We start from the raw sequence: 18,385 nt of genomic DNA on the forward strand, positions 1-18,385 counted from the left end.
TGTCATTTCAAGGCAAGGATAAGTGTCACACGGGTACGCAGACGACCAATTACATTTTTGCAATTGTAATATAAAGAAGTTGCATCACAATAGTCAAATAAAAGATTATGGGAACACATCCTCTGTTCACTGCACATTGTTTTATTTATTCTGTCTGTATAATTGGTGTGAATCTCTGATTGATCGTTTGGGCATGATTTTCTTAATGAAAATGCTAATATTGGCTACATTGACTTTCATTGTTTGTTGTTTGAAAATGCTCATGTTAGCGACTTGTAAAAGTGGCTAGATGTACAAAACGAAAGCATGGATTACTGCCTCTCCTTGTCCATAGACTGCGTTCAGGGTAAGGAAATAAATAAGCAATTAAGAAATGTTGATGAACTATCCCTTTAAACCTATAGTTTTGACAGACGCCTTATGATGATCCCAATATCAAAATGTGAAGTGGTCTTTTGAGAGAGGCAAATCAGCTGTCACCCTTCTAGGGCCTGAAACATTCTAAACCATCAACCACCTGATAACCCTACCAGTGAACAGTGTGTTTGTGGAGTAGCATTGACTTTTATTCCCTAACATTCACCATACAGGTAGCTTTACATTTGTATTCTATCAATAGTCAATGTGCAAGTGCATAAAAGCTTTAAACACGCCAGTCCCCAGTTCTGATTCAGCATTTGCCTATAAGTATGAGAGATCGTTTCTATTGTCACATTTTAGGATGCAAGCCACAGTCTCCTCCAACTCTGCGCATACCCTCTCGTTAGTATGCAACACTGTTTACCAAGGCATGCGTGCCGATGATGGCTGAAGACCCTCAGGCTGGGTTTCAGGCTAGGTTTTAATGGGGCGGTAAGGGTCAACAGGAGAGGAGAGAACAATGAGCCTCTCTAGTTTCCTGTGATAGGCATTTTAACAGGGCAGGGGACCCCAAGGGAATGGTATGGGGTTTGAATGCAGGAGGAATTGACCTTCAAAACAGTGTCAAACTATTCCCTGGTAAACTGCAGAGCCTCAGTTCAACACCATTCCCCCATGGCTTCATTTAGTCCTCATAGTTTGCAGTTAATTGTCCCCATTGTGTTTCGACGTAGACACAGAACCTATTTTCTTGACATTGTTGTGATAAGTTGATGTACTAAAGGGGGCCCCCTGGCACATTAGGGGCAAGTTACACATTTCTTTAATGTGTCACAGAAAGGACAGGGTTTTTACAATGACTCGGCTCCACGTATCTCATGTAACAATTGTGTAGCAGTCAATTGCTCCATATTCCCAAGCAAAACACTTAAATTGCATACTCATTTTCAGATTCATTCTGGATGTGCCAAATATAGCAAGTGCATGAAAAGGGCCCATCTGTCTATGTCTTAATTATTGATAAGAATACACAGATCATTGAAGTACTGTACATATATCTAATACTCTACAACACTAATACCCCTACATCTACCTAATACCCCTACACCACTACATCTACCTAATACCCCTACACCATTACATCTACCTATTACTCCTACACCACTACATCTACCTAATACCCCATATACCACTATATTTACCCAATAACCCTACACCACTACATCTACCTAATACCCCATATACCACTATATTTACCCAATACCCCTACACCACTACATCTACCTAATACCCCTACAACACTATATCTACCTAATACCCCTACACCACTACATCTACCTATTACTCCTACACCACTACATCTACCTAATACCCCTACAACACTATATCTACCTAATACCCCTACACCACTACATCTACCTAATACCCCTACACCATTACATCTACCTAATACCCCTACAACATTATATCTACCTAATACCCCTACACCAGTACATCTACCTAATACCCCTACAACATTATATCTACCTAATACCCCTACACCACTACATCTACCTAATACCCCTACACCACTACATCTACCTAATACCCCTACACCACTACATCTACCTAATACTCCATATACTACTATATTTACCTAATACCCCTACACCAGTACATATACCTACTACCTCTAATCCAACATCATCCCTTCCTCTTTTCCCACCTGATAGTGACAGGTCAGTATCACCAGCAGCAGAAGGGGATGTTGGACACATAAGGTAGAACAGGCTGTGTGACCATCCCTCCGTGCTGCTGAGTTATCATCCCAGGTTTTGAGGCATTGAAGTAGTTGCAGCATCAACCAAGAGGGGATTGGGTGAAAACTGCCATCTCAAGCCATTTGTGAAAAACCCTATTTGTGTGCTAGTCGTCGTTGTTACTGGGTAAATGAAACCTGTATTGCCAGGCCCTGAGGCAGTCGGCCCAAACTGGACCTCAGACTTGCCATACCCAAAAGCTACAAGCTGCTCGGCTGTCTCAACAACACACACATTAACCTTTTTTGTTATTTTTCTGTGGAGGATCTCCCACTTTGAAGTGCTTCCATTTAACCTTCATTTAACTTTTGTGTTGTGGGCTCCCCGGTGCTTAGTTTCTGACAGTGGAAGCCTTTAGAACTGTTGAAAATGCCTGGGGGCAATTGATGGCATATTCCGCTGCACATCTGTCTCCTCTGCGGCGCCAGGTTCCAACTCGGAACTGGAAGCACCACATTATTCTGCTATTGGTCTACACTCCTGATCCTTTTATTAATCTCAATCCTGTTCTTGAGTCGAACTGTTTAAGTCTTTACTCTTTCAATAGGATGTTTACTGCATGCCTGGGGTTCACCTACATTTGAACAGATTTTGTTCACATTTTGTTTACTTGCTAATACCTCTGCATTAAATGCAAATGCTGGCAATGTTATTTGTTTGCTTGATCAGGTTTTGAGCATCATGTGCTCCCTACTAGCATTAACTACCCAGTGTGCATTTTAATTTGGCTCAACTTCTATGTGAAAAAGGGAATGTTTAATTAAAGGTGATACGTGTATTTGGAGCCGTTTGATAGCCCTCTAGAGACTACATGACAAAAGCACTCAAAATCACATCGTGGTCTGCACATTACACTGTGTGTAACACAACACAGACCATATGTTCTCAGCAAACCATTATTACCTTATCATGATCATTATGCTTTTCAAGAAGATCCCTGGTAATACTGTATAACCCAAGAAGATCCCTGGTAATGTTATATAGCCCAAGAAGATCCCTGGTAATACTATGTAACCCAAGAAGATCCCTGGTAATGTTATATAGCCCAAGAAGATCCCTGGTAATACTATATAACCCAAGAAGATCCCTGATGATACTATGTAACCCAAGAAGATCCCTGGTAATACTGTATATCCCAAGAAGATCCCTGGTAATACTGTATATCCCAAGAAGATCCCTGGTAATGTTATATAACCCAAGAAGATCCCTGGTAATGCAATGTAACCCAAGAAGATCCCTGATGATACTATGTAACCCAAGAAGATCCCTGTTAATACTGTATAACCCAGAAGATCCCTGGTAATACTGTATAACCCAAGAAGATCCCTGGTAATGTTATATAACCCAAGAAGTTCCCTGGTAATACTATATAACACAAGAAGATCCCTGATGATACTATGTAACCCAAGAAGATCCCTGGTAATACTGCATAACCCAAAAAGATCCCTGGTAATACTGTATAACCTAAGAAGATCCCTGGTAATGCAATGTAACCCAAGAAGATCCCTGGTAATACTGTATAACCCAAGAAGATCCCTGGTTATACTGTATAACCCAAGAAGATCCCTGGTAATACTGTATAACCCAAGAAGATCCCTGGTAATACTATATAACCCAAGAAGATCCCTGGTAATACTATGTAACCCAAGAAGATCCCTGGTAATACTGTATAACCCAAGAAGATCCCTGGTAATACTGTATAACCCAAGAAGATCCCTGGTAATACTATGTAACCCAAGAAGATCCCTGGTACGACTATATAACCCAAGAAGATCCCTGGTAATACTATATAACCCAAGAAGATCCCTGGTAATACTATATAACCCAAGAAGATCCCTGGTAATACTATATAACCCAAGAAGATCCCTGGTAATGCAATGTAACCCAAGAAGATCCCTGGTAATACTGTATAACCCAAGAAGATCCCTGGTACTACTATATAACCCAAGAAGATCCCTGGTATTGCTATATAACCCAAGAAGATCCCTGGTAATGCAATGTAACCCAAGAAGATCCCTGGTAATACTATATAACCCAAGAAGATCCCTGGTAATACTGTATAACCCAAGAAGATCCCTGGTAATACTGTATAACCCAAGATGATTCCTGGTAATACTGTATAACCCAAGAAGATCCCTGGTAATGCTATATAACCCAAGAAGATCCCTGGTAATACTGCATAACCCAATTTGGGAATCCACTTATGTGCTTTATTGGATACACCTGACTGGTTTCTTTGATACATTTTTATCAGCCATTTGTTGAATTATTGATCATTCTACTGTATTATATAAACACATATAAAATAGCCTGCATGTGATGGGACTATGTATATCTGGGTTACTCAGGCATGATATAAATATAAAATGCAATAATACTGATTGAGCATTTCTTACAAAGATAAGGGCACCTATTGTTGACACCCTGAATGGTTAACGAGTTCATTTCTAACCTATATTAGGAATATGTGATTTATCTTAGCAGGCACGTCGTGGATGAGGTCTTGAAAGGGTTTCTCTTGGTATAGTGGATAAGACAGTGAGGATCTGCTGGCGGAGCTCTTTGATCTGACCTGTCTCTTCATTTAACTCCATTTTACACTGCTCTTAGAAAGGGCATTTTGAATGGGAACGTTTGTGATGTATCTTTCACCTTAGATACACCCTTATATCTGAGGGGAAGACCAAAATATGTTTCATTTTAAACTGAGTATCTGGGCTATTGGTTATTGGCTGTTGGTTTAAGCAAGAAATGTCAGGAAGTGCATAAAATAAAAACCCTTGTCTGAGTAAAAGTGATTGTGTTGTTATTTGATCGTTTAGAATCAATTGTAATAGGATGTATGGAACCAGTTTGATTATTGCAGAACTAAATACCAATCAGAAATAAAACCGAGGAGGAAAACATAGCCTGCATACAGGGGGCACTCTTCTCTTGTTTATTTAGTCTCTCTGTAAGCTCAGCCTGCAGATGCTCAGGATGTCATCCAGAGAGTCCACACTTAGCTTTGAACGGAGAAAATGTAAAAATATATATATATTCAGGGAGGTGAGTTTTCTTCATGTCAGCAGGGCTACAAAGCATTTCTTATAGTTCCCCTGAGTACTGTCTTACATTATAAACTTCATCAGCACAGATGACTATAAATAGCCCATATGATGAGAAACTAATGGTGCTCATACTGATCAGTGGCAAGACAGAGTATTTAAAGTGTTTGAAGTTCTGTAAAAGGATTTCAAAGGCTGTCTTTGGGAGAGATGTTCTGAAAGTGCAAACACCTTTTCTCTTGTTAAACTGTTGCATGGGGATAATTGAAATTTGCCATAACAAACGGTCAATCAAAGTATGTACCTGGAAAAAGAATAAATGGGTACAGGAATGATAGAGTTATATTTGGAGAATTATTTGGGGAATGAGTTGTGCTTTGTGCTGTATAGAGTCAGACTAGTTGGTACACTACGTCTGGGAAATGAATCATTTAGACATTACTCCTATAACAATACACTATTCTCATGCAGATAGATGACACATATTTGTATTTACATTTCCATATCATTAATTATGTCCTTCAACTCAGCTGTGCACTGATTACTCACCGGCTGCCAAAGTTGGATAAAACTGGGACACCTCCATTCAGTTCTGCAATTTAATTACATTCAAACTGCTGACTTCAAACTAACATGCTGCAAGTCCCAGCACATTCTGTGACATTTCTGCACCATCCAAAAGAGAGACAAAAAACACCTTACTGTTGTTTGCACTGGGTCATTTGTAATTCTACCCTATTTTACCCACATAGGAATTATCCACATACATGTATTATGCAAGCTACCTACCCAGAGAACAGAATTGTTGTCACAAAAGCTATCAGATAACCTTGACTCGTCTAATCACACATTTTATTTCCCGTAGATATGCTTGTTAGAGAGGTCTGCTATTCTAATTATGAAGACGCATGCAGAACTTAAAAAGCTACAGTATTAGTTGTGAATAGTTATAAGCTGGCAGATTTGAATAGAAACCTAACCAGGATATTGGCAATGTGAGGCTTGTTGGAAGCTCTGAGCTGAATTTTGATCTTCAATCAAACACTCCCTGGTAATTCTCTATGGCTGCACTGTAGGGGGCGTTACCTTGGGCTAGCAGAATCCACAGGATAGGGTCACTCCAGACTCAAGCGCCAGCGTGTCTCCACCCCCTCCCATGATGCAAGGTAAAAAGGCTATCTCCATTGCTGCACCTCTCGAAACAGTCTCAACTAAGTTAATGATGATTCGTTCACTCCTTCCAAGCTATAACAGATATTCCTCCTAAAATATTTTAGCCTCATTCAATAGCTGCATTAGGCAACTTAATATTCCAAGGTAGGAGCTCTGAATTAAATTGGGGAGAATCTTCAGATGTTCCAAGTATTCTCCAAGTGAAAACACAGCAAGTGATTGGGTTTACAAAAATCAGAGGACATCTAAATCAAAGAAGGCCTGTTTTTCTGACGAGGTAACCCAGACAGGCTACCCGCCGACCTGCTATCACACTGCAGGTGGCTACACTTAAGCATGTCCTCTCCGCAGGGCGAGGTTTCTCTGGATTCATCTAGCAGCAGGTTCTGGCTCTCTCCCCATGTCATTAGGTAGAAAGGTTATACCTCTATCTGCAGTCACCTCTCTGGGAGGTGTTACTGCTCTGTTGACTATTGGATGAAGCTGGAATTAAACCCAGGGTACGTCCTAAATTGAGCCGTGTTCACTATATAGTGCACTGCTTTTGACCAGGGCTGATAGGGCTCTGGTCAAAGTAGTGCCTATTTAGGGAATAGGGTGCCATTTTGGACACAACTCCAGAGCTGCAAATGTAAAATGTGGTGGGTGATATTGTAGAGTAGGACACACTGTAGACTTACATGGGAATCATTAAACACTTCCTAAATGCTAATTAACCAGTAGGAAATTGTGGATAACAGCAGCATAGCAACTACAACCTTGTGTATGCAAACTCGGTTCGGCAGAATTGACCCTCTGGTGCCTACTTGATAGCACACTAGGCTATAACACTTTGTCATCATCCCTAGGGTGAGAGACAAGACGGCACATCATTAGCTCAATGTCATCATGCCTTATCAGAATTCTGTGATATGTACAGTGTCTGTCTATACAGAAGATATCTACATTTAGTGATCTTTTACTGCGGTTTATATGGTATATCTTATGAACGAACACAGAGAGAGAAGCTAGTCCTCTCCACCTCCAGCACCTGCCATGCTACCTCATCATTAAAACAGCTGAAGGATCTCGACCATTTTAGCTACAAGCCATCAGTTAGTCTTAAGTGTCTGCAAAAGCCCTTTGCCAACCCAGGCATGAGAGTTGCACTGTTCCTCATCCATCCACATTTATGTCCACAGGGGCATGACTAAAATACACTATGTCCCACAAACCTTACAAACCCATCCTGAAGTCCCCCCAACCCTCCTCCAACTCCATTCATTTTAGCTTCATGTTGTCACACAGGATGTATAGTGCTGTAGTACCAATGATCTTGATGACATAGTGAACGTGCACAAGCTACTCTAGAGATGGTTGAGGTAAGGTCAGTATCCATGCTTTTCCCTGACTCAGGCCAGAGCCCATGCTAACAGCTCCTCTATGGTTCTGCTGGTGGTTTTCGTGGATTCACCATGCTCCTCTTCTGGAAGGAGCTCACCCATTGTTAATATGGCCTCCCAGGAGAATGTCCGTGCACTCAGCTCAGCAAGGAACGCTCTTCTTCGATGCCTCACTAAGCATTATCTGGCTATGATGCACACCATGCATTCAAATGGATTTATCTTCAAATGGAGCTGAACCGTTGCCTGTCCTCAGCAGTGTAAGAACAACGTGCGAGTAGGGATTAAGGGATGTCTGGAGGGTATACAGTACATCCTTCAAAAGTCAACCTTTCGTTTTCTGGAAATACATGTTTCTCAGACGGTGCTCAATTCTTGTCCATTTGGAATGTCTACAGCTACATCTTCTTAAAAAATTTATTTAACTTCCATTTAGCACTAGTTTCCACTAGACACAGGTTCTCGGTTTAAAGTTTGTTATCTGAACACTTGGCCTTTGCTTACACTGTGACCAATGTGTTGATAGCCTCTCCTTGAAGGGGAGCTGAACTGACAGTGAGGTAAATCTGGTGTGACCAGAGACTATAGAAGGGAGTCTTGTTAGTGCCATTGCCCTAGGACATGAGACAGACCCAAAGGAGAGGCAAACACGGAAGGTGAAGACAGTACAGAGAAGACATTTAATGTATGCTGTTTGAAAAGCTTCTCTCTCTCCTCCTCGGCTCTCTTTCTCTTCTTGTTGAGGCAGAACTTGATGTGTCCACAGGCCAAAATAAAGTTGCACTCCAAACAGGTTCCCTGGAGTGAGCAGAACAGAGGCCTCCACTCTATTTCACAAGGAAAATCGGACTTCCACTCAAAGACTCTGACTTGGGAGTACGGCATGGAAATAACCTCTTCCCTTGCACTTTCCGTATTCCTTCTTTTTTCCTTCAGTGTTCAGAGTGGTTTGTTGATTTTGGGGGAACATATGCTGTTACGTACGGTGGTCCACTAGGGATTCAATGTTTTCTGTTTGTGTGGGCTCGTCATCCCAAATCTGCTGCCATCTAAGTGAAACATTCAGAGGCTCATGTAAATTCTGCCATTACTGTGTTGCATTGGTCAGCTAAAAGGGTCATGTCATCTATGGTTCACAGTTCAACGACTCTGCCTGTGCTATCTCATCCTTTCCTGTCCCTGTTTCTGCCTTAAGTGACATTTATATGTTATATTTGGTGAACATTTTTAATATGTACTTGAGAGGCATGCTCAGTGTTACCTAGGCCTATATAAGATTGTTTTCGTGCAGCTGTGTAAGACAAACGGCTCACCATATTTCAACGCTAATTCATGCTAATGTTATTCTTATGAGCTAGTCATGCTAGATTAGCTTTTGTTTGTTATCGCAGGGGCATGCTTATATCCTAAATGTACAATCATTTCAGGTCAAAATAAATGTATGCTATTATCCACATGTGAGTGATGTCATATAGGCCCACGCTCAGCTCATGTGTCGTAAATGATGCATTAGCTAATGAATGATAATTTACTAGCTAATAACATATGATAATCACAGGGAGCATGATGTATATGATATTATGTGCGTAGAATAGCAAGTGAACGCTGTGTTTGTGTTTTGATGTCACATAAAGCCATTCCACTTGTCTGAGACTTCCAGTTCTTCATTGTTGGTCCATGTGTTCAGCTATTCATCTCTCGAATAGTGCTAGACAGAGTCAGTGAAAATGTACTGCATTTATTAAAGCTTATGGGAGTGTTACCGACTGGCATTGAACCCTGGTTTTCAGTGTTCCACTTGTCAGAATTGACTGTACATAACAATAGACTGTAAAGCTAGCTTTGCGTTGGAGGATGCTTCTTGACATCCTAGTGGCCTACAGTACCACCTCAGGTCAGCTACATCTTTTAAAGCACGGAAAGTTCTCTAATCAATTCAGAGTGCATATGATATCACACCACTGGCCATTAATCAAATATTACCCTCTCCTATCTATTACAGAAATATAATGAAGTTTTGGACTGTGTCGGATTAACGGGGACAATAACTTTTTCCACATGAAGACTGTCTGTCCACCAGCTCATTTCAACTCTTTCAGGCTCCTTTTCCAATTTGAATTTCTAAGTGAATGACATCTATATTTAGATAGTGGCGTGTGATCCTGATCCCTAATGAACATATGATAAGACAGTCTCTGCACTAGGTCTCTCTGGATCATTTCTTCGGAGTGTGTGGTGAGTGTACGGAGGTTGAGCCATGACTTACACACCTGTCCATCATTCAGTACAAACCAGTTGTTCAAAACTAAATCAGTATAGAAATCATATAAAATCATTTCAAATAATTGTGTTTTCTGGAAAATAGTTCTTTAAGGGAAACTGACGGCAATTAATGATATCTGTAGGCCTACATTCACTTAGGTGAATTTGCCTAAGGCTAATGTTAACATTGGCCTTTGGAAACCCTTGCCTTAACGACTTGCCTCACAAATAGGAATATATTAGCCTGGTTGCTTCACCAATTTGTTTTTCAAACAGAGATCGTCTGAAAATAGCGCCCATGCATGAAAACATTTACATAAATAAAATGTACTGTAGGCTGTGGATAATTATTACTCAAGCCAAATTAATCTGCATGCATTCATAATCTGTACAAACTGTGACTATGCTGATGAATTCGGAAACACAGATTTGTAAGACCTCTCTGGTTATTATTGTCCATTTGTGTGTGCATGTATAACTGTTAATTAGCAAAACACTGTCATAGTCATAAAGAAGTAATGTTCCAGAGAGACCTCAATATGTACAGCATAATATCAAACTGGATGTTATGTTGTCTGTGGGCCTCCAAATATAGATCTATAACCCCTCTTTGTCCCTCCACTCAAGGATGGCGAGGAAACAACCTGTCAAGGTCATGTAGAGTATGAACGTGTTAGACAGAGGGATACTATGTCACACATACACACACACACACACACACACACACACACACACACACACACACACACACACACACACACACACACACACACACACACACAGACCACACACACCGAGACCTCACACACACTCACACTAGTGGCGGTGCAACTTAATTTCATCTCTCACTTTGTCCTGTCTGCTGCAGTATCCATTTTTCATATATGCTGCTTTGGCGCTATATTAGGCATCAATCAATGGGAGCCAAGGGCTGCTGTTACATAGAGAGGTCCTCTCTTAATTAAGGGCTGCAATTGAAACCATGAACATTTATTTTATCGAAGGGCCCGCGAAGCAGTCAGATAAACAAGGTGACTCATTCTTGTAATCGTTGTAATTCGTTTTGTTCAGAGCCACTCATAATACATATTAACCTGATCAGAGAGTAAGGATTCTCCTCTACAACTACTGCCTCTAAAAAGCCAATTGTCCAGAATATTGTCATGCACTTGTTCATCTCGGACCTATTTGTTCACTGTAATCCCAGGACAACGTGGTATGATCAACCAAAATGGCATTCTTAGTTACTGTGAGACAGTTTTGTGACTGCCTTGGAATGTGCAATGTGTACTGGTTGAATCCTTCAGCTTTTACTGTGGTCATGAAATGTAATTTGTGTCCGTGTTGTTTAAATGAACTCGCTCCTGTAGCTCTAGAACTAACCCAAAGTGAAGTGTGTATGAGTGTGTGTGTGTTCCCATCCTGGGAATTACCTGGCGTGAAAGAAATACTTGCTAAGACCAGCTACAAGAGTATGGAGGTCACAGTCACCCAACGCCAACTGCGCTGGCTCGGGCATGTCTTCAGGATGTCTCAGGAGCGCCTCCCGCAGAAGATTGTGTATGGCCAGTTACACCGTGACCGGCGGTCTGCAGGGGGGTTAGCGTTACGAGGACCAGCTGAAAACGTGGCTGAAGAAGTACAACATCAAACCCACAGACCTGGAGGACGCTGCTGCCGAACATCCCACCTGAAGGCAGTTCTGCCAGAGCGGTGTACAGAGTTGGGAGGAGGAGAGGAACACAAAGAGACAGCAAAAACAACCATGCCTTCCCCCACCAACACAGAATACACATGCCTCACCTGCATTAAGCTTGTGGATCTCAGATTGGACTCTACTGCCACCAAAGACTTACCGTTACCTCAGAAGGGGAAGTCATCATGGACTACCATAAGCGATGGACTACCATAAGCGATGGACTACCATAAGCAATGGACTACCATAAGCAAGTAAGTGTGTGTGTGCGAACATGCCCTTGACTAGCTTTGGGAACAGATTTGCTCACAACTGGAAGGGGGCATCAGGGGCATCCCTATCACCGTGCCCAGTGTAAGGGACAGCTGGCACAGACACCAACCAACGTCATATATTAGCCAGGTGGGTCCTCTCAATTCACCCATAAACACCGACATGAGCAATTGAAAACAGAGAGAAGAAACTGAAGAGTTCTGCACCATTCAGTCAATTAGCGTTTAGCATTACCATTTGGCAACCTCTGAAGAGGAAGACAATGCCTTTTGAATAATGTACTTTGTTGTGACACTGGACAGATGCAAGGTCAGAAGCTTCAACGCTGCGGTAACTAAATCTGAAAAAGCACTTCTTGTGATTCGCAAAGGGTCGCAACGTTCCACATGTCCGTTAATGGGTTGAGTGTTCTGCATGGTGTAATATGATCAAGTCCACTCGTCAAAGACAGATTGACACTTCACTTACTGGTTGATACCTGTAATGCAAAGATAGCCTTTTCCATGGAAACAGAAACTACGAACATGATCTGAAGAGTGCTTTGGATTTCGTTCATGTTTATTATTCTTTGTTCAATCTAAATTGAAGCTTTACATTGATCAGCCTTTAAACAAAACCTCTTTCAATATCAAATACTTCAACAAAAAATGTGTATATTTTCTAGATGAATACATTCCTCCACTCAAATGTTTACCTATGAGTACGGATACATCCATTTGACACAGAGTCTGAAAGTGACAGTAAGCCTTATTATCAAACCAGTCTACTTGATAGTATCACCAATTTTTCACTGAAATACCAGCTGGACTATTAAAGGGGAACAAATACTTGTTGTGCTGGCAGTGCAACACTCTCTCTCATCTCATGTGTGGATGCTGTTGCCAGGAGCTCCCCCATCTTCCTTTGGGATTTTCTGTCCACTTCAGACATTGTCCTTTGACCTCCTCTCTCGCTCTATCTCCTACACACACTCTCTCTCTCCCAGTCTCTTTCCCCATCTCCCCCCCACTCTCCCCCTCACTCTCTCTCTCTCTCTTTTGCTCTCTTTCTCTCTCTCTCGCTGTCTCTCTGTCTGTCTCTCTGTCTGTCTCTCTCTCTCCCCTCCTCTCTCCACCTCACTCTCCCTCTCGCTATTTTGCTCTCTCTCTCCCCATCTCTCTGTCTGTCTCTCCCCCCTCTCTCCACCTCATTCTATCTCACTCTTTTGCTCTCTCTTTCTCCCCGTCTCTCTGTCTGTCTCTCTCTCCCCCCTTTCTCCACCTCATTCTATATCGCTCTTTTGCTCTCTCTTTCTCCCCGTCTCTCTGTCTGTCTTCCCCCCCCCCCCCCCCCCCTCTCCACCTCATTCTATATCGCTGTTTTGCTCTCTCTCTGGGATGGAAAGATCCTTATTATCTCTCAGTCACATTAAAGCTTATATGCGGCAGCCAGCAGAACCCCCTCAAGGTGATGAGGGGCGAAGGGCCAAGTGAAGGGTTTCATCTCTCTCAGCCTACCATGTGACTCTCAGCGCACACACATACACACACGCGTGCACGCACGCACACACACATGCACGCACACACACGCACACATATATCATATATATCATCTTGGTATTACCTGCCACATCAACGTAAAGGTACAACACCTACACCCATGCATATACGGTATTATTCAGAATCCAATGCATGAGGTTTTTGTCTCCCTCAAGCTCACATTGAAGTAAACATACTCTTACCTTCTCTTTAATATCTTCATACCACGATACTCTCCCTATTTGTGTCCTAAATCAATCTCTCACTGTCTTTCCTCTCGCTCTCTGACACTTACACACACACACACACACACACACACACACACACACACACACACACACACACACACACACACACACACACACACACACACACACACACACACACACACACAGGCACACACACCTTGCCTTTCCCTGGCGCAGTGGCGCTGACAAGATACATGATGAACGCAACCACAGTGATTTATAATAAGTCACTTCAGAGCGATGCCATTGCAGAAGAGGAAATTGAACAAACAGGCCATGCTATCTGTCACCAGATGACCCAGTTCAAGTTCAAGAAGCTGCCTGTCAAGTACAATTGACTGCACAAGTGATATATTAGACCTTAATGGCAGCAGAAAAAGACTGTCTTAACGATTGCCTTTGCTGGATATGTGAAGGTCCCACTGTAGGGTGGATTGCAAAGAGGAAACAAATGATTTCCCGGTGCAGCATCTTTCCTCAAAAAACACATTCGATACACATCCAGAAACGGCACCGGCAAGGGAGTTACAGTACGTGACCACTATTCAACCCGCTTCTTGATTGAAGCAAAGCCCTTTGAGAAGGAGTTTAGGTGAACATATTACTGTACTGTATTTGTAGTTTGCTCTATGGCATTGCAGAAGAGGGTGTGCTATGAGAAGATGACAAGATGAAAACCCAACAGCTGCTCAGGTGTTCTGTGTTACACTGCCTTCAGAATGTATTCACAACCCTTAACCTTTTCTTCACATTTTGTTGTGTTACAAAGTTGGATTAAACTGGATTTAACTACTATTTTTGTCAACGATTTACACAAAATACTCTGTAATGTCAAGTGGACGAACACATTTCTAACAATAATAAAAATAATAATAATAATAAAACTGTCACATCTGTCGGAAGGATTGGACCAAAACGCAGCGTGTTGAGTGCTCATCTTCGTTTACTAGAGTAAAGTGAAGACTTAAACAAAATATAACACAACAACATATGACAGTTCCGTAAGGTACACGGACTATACGAAAAACAACCACCCACCAAACCCAAAGGAAAACAGGCTGCCTAAGTATGGCTTCCAATCAGAGACAACGAAAGACACCTGCCTCTGATTGGAAACCACACTCGGCCAAACCTGGAAAACGGAACATAGAAAATGAAAACTAGAACCAAAATCCCCTAGACCAAAAACCCCAAAACACACAAAACAAACACCCCCTGCCACACCCTGACAATACTACAATGACAAAAGACCCCTTTACTGGTCAGGACGTGACAAAAACAGTAATACAGTATATCTTGATTAGACAAGTATTCTACCCCCTGAGTCAATACATGTTAGAATCACCTTTGGCAGCGACTACAGCTGTGAGTCTTTTTGGGTAAATCTCTAAGAGCTTTCCACACATGGATTGTGCAACGTTTGCCCATTATTCTTGTCAAAAGTCTACAAGCTCTGTCAAATTGGTTGTTGATCATTACTAGACAACCATGTTCAGGTCTTGCCAGATTTAAGTTTAAACTGTAATTTGGCCACTCAGGAATATTCACTGTCTTCTTGGTAAGCAAGTCCAGTGTAGATTTGGCCTTGTGTTTTAAGTTATTGTACTGCTGAAAGGTGAATTCATCTCCCAGTGTCTGGTGGAAAGCAGACTGAACCAGATTTTCCTCTAGGATTTTAGCTCCATTCCATTTCGTTTTTTATCCTGAAAAACTCCTCAGTCCTTAATGATTATGAGCATATCATAACATGATGCAGCCACCACTATACTTGAAAATATGGAGAGTGGTACTCAGTGATGTGTTGGATTGGATAACACTTTTTATTCCGGGCAAAAAGTGAATTGCTTTGCCACATTATTTTGCAATATTACTTTAGTGCCTTGTTGCAAACAGGATTCATGTTTTGGAATATATTTATTCTGTACAGGTGTACTTCTTTCCACTCTGTCAATTAGGTTAGTATTGTGGAGTAACTAAAATGTTGTTGATCCATCCTCCTATCACAACTGGTAAACACTGTAACTGTTTTAAAGTCACTTGTTGTGAAATCCCTGAGCGGTTTCCTTCCTCTCCGGCAACTGAGTTAGGAAGGACGCTTTTGTATCTTTGGGTGAATTGATACACCATCCAAAGTGTAAGTTTTTGTTTTACCCCTCTACCAGTAGGTGCCCTTCTTTGCAAGGCATTTGAATACCTCCAATGTCTTTGTATATAGATGAATCTCTGTTTGAAATTCACTGCTCAACTGAGGGACCTTACTGATAATTGAATGTGTGGGGTACAGAGATGAGGTAGTCATTCAAAAATCATATCAATCACTATTATTGCACAGAGAGTGAGTCCATGCAATTTATTATGTGACTTGCTAAGCACATGTTTACTCCTGAACTTATTTAGGCTTGCCATAACAAAGGGGTTGAAGACATTTCATATTTTCGTTTGTTATTCATTTGTAAAAACATTCTAACAACACAATTCCACTTTGACATTATGGGGTATTGTTTGTAGGCCAGTGACCAAAAAATCTCTATTTAATCCAGTTTAACTGCAGGCTGTAACACAACAAAATGTGGAAAAAGTCAAGCGGTGTGACTACTTTCTGAAGGCACTGTATGTAGTGGGACCATATCCAGGGGCATGAAAATGTGTTGACAAAAGATAAAATACCATTGACCTTATTGTCCCCAAAGGGGAATTTTACTTGGACACACAGTGCTGCTGTGTCCAAACAACACAAATGATATAAGATGATCTCACACAAACATTTGAAGCAAATGGAAGCTGTGGAGCGAAAGTCTTTCGATCAGCAGCTGTGCCACATACGACGCAGTGCTGTCTAATCATCATTAGAAAGCGGTCATGAAAGGCCTAGCAAAAAATACTCATCATTTGTTCCCCTTACCAGATAACAATGATGAAAAATGGTTATGTCACAGGTGACATTCTCTAGCATCTGACATTTTCCACTGGGGGTATAAGAGTTAAGGAGTTCTTTACAAGGTGACAATAACAAAGCAAAATTAAATTGATTGGCATTATCAGAAAGCATGGGGGAGCATATGTCGCAACAGATGGTCCAAAAAGTGGAACTATGGATTTTCCAATCAGAAGGAAGGATAGGGGTGTTTAACTTGGTTTAGAAAATTCCCAAAACCCAGCACATGGTTGATTGGTAAATACACATTAACCTTTTCACTGAGTGGTGTGGAATGGAAGGCACAGATGTGTTGGGGAAATAGGAGAGCTGTGGAGGTGCATTCCGATTTGCATGCTAGTGGCCCTGGATGTGTAGTTGAAGGGCCCTTTTATTTATTTTTCTCATTACACTACACCAGACCTAATCATATCCCCATGCCACAGTGAGGGCAATCTAGCCACGCAATTGCAGTCATGTCAAATTGCAATCAATAGACACTGAGGCCCACCCCTGGGGTCAGTTTACTGTTTCATTAGCCAACGGGAATAAAAGCCTTTAGGAGGGCCTTGTGGATTCCATTTGAATGACAACCCATAAAATGATCACAGCAACCCCTCTGTACGTTCACCACTTCCTCTTTGATCCTTGCAGAGGATTTCCTTTCTGATGTGAATTTAGCATATGGATGATGCCTATCTAATCTATAGTACTTCAGTTATTAAATCTGTTATGCTGAAACGTAAGGGTCATATATTTTATTTTAAATCCTATTGTCTGAGTTATATGAGTGTGATTGGTTCATACATGTCTAAATATTTGCATTGTTATTTCCTACCTTGAAATACTGCTGAGTCAGACAGTGAGTCAGATATTTTATGATAGGCTTTGCTTCAGTAACATCTCCATAAATATGAATTATTTTAAACAATGGTTTGCCCAGTTAGGCTTGGTCCACCCTGAAAATAGAAATGAATGATGGATTAAAAATACTTTATATGAATCAGCATACAAGGCCCAAACGTTCAAGTGTTTACCTTGAATAGACTTACTTTGAAACGTTGAACTCCATTGTATTCCTAAAGCAGTTAGTGCAAACAGAGCAGCAATGGTGTTAGTCCTCACACACCTAAATCAGCCTCCCTGCTCTAAAAACAGGAGTACAGTTGAAGTCGGAAGTTTACATACACTTAGGTTGGAGTCATTAAAAGTTGTTTTTCAACCACTCCACAAAGTTCTTGTTAACAAACTATAGTTTTGGCAAGTCATTTTTCCATCAATTGTTTACGGACAGATTATTTCACTTAAAATTCACTATATCACAATTCCAGTGGGTCAGAAGTTTACATGTGCTTTTGAACAGATTGGAAAATTCCAGAAAATTATGTCATGGCTTTAGAAGCTTCTTATAGGCTAATTGACATAATTTGAGTCAATTGGAGGTGTACCTGTGGATGTATTTCAAGGCCTACCTTCAAACTCAGTGCCTCTTTGCTTGACATCATGGGAAAATCATAAGAAATCAGCCAAGACCTCAGAAAAAAATTGTAGACCTCCAAAAGTCTGGTTCTTCCTTGGAGCAATTTCCAAATGCCTGAAGGTACCACGTTCATCTGTACAAACAATAGTACGCAAGTATAAACACCATGGGACTACGCAGCTGTCATACCGCTCAGGAAGGAGACGTGTTCTGTCTCCTAGAGATGAATGTACT

Source organism: Salmo salar, chromosome 07 (genome assembly GCF_965601325.2).
Source record: "Salmo salar chromosome 07, fSalSal1, whole genome shotgun sequence".
Lineage (NCBI taxonomy): Eukaryota > Metazoa > Chordata > Actinopteri > Salmoniformes > Salmonidae > Salmo > Salmo salar.